The sequence below is a fragment of the Gadus macrocephalus genome, chromosome 7, assembly GCF_031168955.1.
Source record: "Gadus macrocephalus chromosome 7, ASM3116895v1".
In the NCBI taxonomy this organism is placed as follows: domain Eukaryota; kingdom Metazoa; phylum Chordata; class Actinopteri; order Gadiformes; family Gadidae; genus Gadus; species Gadus macrocephalus.
In genome coordinates, this window is record NC_082388.1 from 4,799,820 (window position 1) to 4,802,319 (window position 2,500).

The 2,500-nt window shown below is 44.0% G+C and overlaps 1 long non-coding RNA gene across 2 annotated transcripts in view; it reads left to right on the forward strand.

The window, feature by feature from the left end:
- Window positions 1-1,621, forward strand: part of LOC132461267 (uncharacterized) — a 3,058-nt gene extending 1,437 nt beyond the window's left edge. For both annotated transcript variants that reach the window (XR_009526578.1, XR_009526579.1), the window contains one exon: window positions 1-1,621. This exon is cut by the window's left edge and continues 241 nt beyond it. This is a non-coding gene — a long non-coding RNA (uncharacterized LOC132461267).
- The last annotated feature ends 879 nt before the right edge of the window (window positions 1,622-2,500 follow it).

Consider the following 2,500-nt stretch of genomic DNA (forward strand, 5'->3'; position numbering starts at 1 on the left):
AGTAGGCCTACGTGCCTGAGAGAATCTTTGCCATGGCGCGGTGGAAAAATACCAGGTCAGAGTGACCTGATGGCCAGCTGCATGGGTAAGAGAGAGGGCGGGGCTGACAGTGAAAGTTTTAGATAAAAGGCGCTGTAGGAAGCAGAGAGATAGAGACATCGTCCCGACGGGGGCTCCATGCGGGGCGGCCCTGGGCCCTTTGCGATCTCCGTACTTTCGGACTTAGAAAACTTAGAAAATTTAGAAAACTTGGAACATCCGATCTCCGTACTTTCGGACTTAGAGAGATTAGAACATCCGATCTCCGTACTTTCGGACTTAGAGAGATTAGAACATCCGATCTCCGGACTTTCGGACTCAGAAAAATAAGGACATCCTCTCTCCAACACGCTACAGATATGCGTGTCTTAGCCCACCGGGGCAAAGAAGACTACTGGCAGTGGGACCATTTGATGAGAATATCCTGGCTGTGGGACCATTTGATGAGACCGACCCTCCGTGCCCGAGGAGAGATAGAGCTCCTCTCTCTCTCCCTACTGTCGACACCGGAGAAGCGTAGTGTAGAGAGGTAAGAATCAGGAATCGAAATTATTATAGACTAAATCAGCTTTATAAACAAACCCAATTTATTAGGCACTATATTATTGGAGAGATAGGGATTCCCTCTCTTTTCCTCTGTCAACACCGTCGTGGAACACCAGCGTTGCTCACTTCTCGATGACAGGGAGCGGCCCGTATCAGATAGGGGCCATCAGAGCAACATTCCAGCGCAGCTCACCCTCCCCAATCTGAATCAGTGCGGGGGCCAACGACAAGGGAACAACAGCCTTTCTCTTCACACAGCTGAGGGGAGTGTTGAACATAGTGCAGAGAGGTGAGAAAACCGGAATCGAAATTATCGTAGACAAACCCACCAAGATGTGTTCCAGATGTATTTTATGTCACTTATTTAGAAGTGTCACTGACGGCATTTTATTAGTAACTATATTATATGTATTAACATGTTTCTTTTTGAAGGCCTTCACCGCTTGCTGCAATGTCCCAGATATTAATCCTGCCAATAAAACTATATTCAAACCATTCCTTTTCAATCATTCCAAGGACCTGCTACGGAGGAGTGTAGGTTAGAGCTTCAGTGAACAAACTAACTGTTCTAGTATAGGCATCGTGGATCTAAGAGGTTACCTAGTACAAAGAAATCAAACGTATCCCGGGAGTTAGTCATTCCAAACTCCTAAAACATCTCAGCAAATTCACCAAGTGCACGGATCCCAGAGGAGAGCTATCATAACAGACGTGATCGGCATGCCACATTCCTGGCTACGGGTTATGCCCAGGGGTGGGGCCACCGAGGTAAGCGGGATAGGCGTCTGATACAAGGTAGTTAGGGGCTGAGCGAATCTCCTCACCAACCTGTTACAACCGTTACGGGATACAGGTTTCACTAGCATCGCCATTTAGGGGGTGGTAGAATTGACGGATCTGACAACACACACACACTCACCCATCCACATACGCACACACACACACACACACACACACACACACACACACACACACACACACACACACACACACACACACACACACACACACACACACACACACAAACAATAACTAACGTTATTGTAATTGTAATTAGCTTTGTGGCGCGCGTCTGCAAATCCAAACGCTTAGCACTCCCTGGAAGACAAGCAGAAATTGGAGTCACCACATTTATCCAACTTTGCATTACAAGGTGCTCAACAATACAATGGAAGTACAACAGTAAAATATGACAATGCAATTAAAAACAGCACAACAATGCAATGAGAATACAACAATACCTTGACAGTAAAACAATAAAATCCAACAATACAATGATAAAAACAAAAAAAATACAATAAAAGTCCAACAACACATGAAAAAACAACAAAACAATAAAATGATAATTCATCAATACAGTAACAATACGACAATTAAATTAGACAATTCAATGACCGTTTGGCGCTGTACTTCAGCCATGCCTTGTCCTCACTGGACACCAGACAATCATGGACTAATCATCCACACCTGTGGTCATGACTGTATATTCCCTCTGCTTCATGCTGTGGCTGTGTCTCGATTCAGGGGATGCATCCTTCGAAGGGTGCATTCGAAGGGCGATTGCGTCACTGCGACGCGTCAAGGCTGTCCCATTTCGAAGGCTCCTTCAAATGGGGCCAACAAATGCAGCCTTCTTTTCCCGGATTTGGAGGATCCACCGTATGGATCCTTCACGCCGTGAAGGAGAAATGGTGTCAGAGAGAGCGGAAGCAGCAGTTGCAGCAAATTACATATTCAATGACAAAACTATGTACATTTCTTTTTTTATTTTAAAATAAAGTTGGGAATATTTTAAATTTGTAACTTTAATGTCAAAGTTCAATTTCATTAACATGAGCCATATAACGTTCAACTAATTAACGTTACATTTTATATAATTATTATATAACCGAATCAGAATAAGAAAACTTGATTG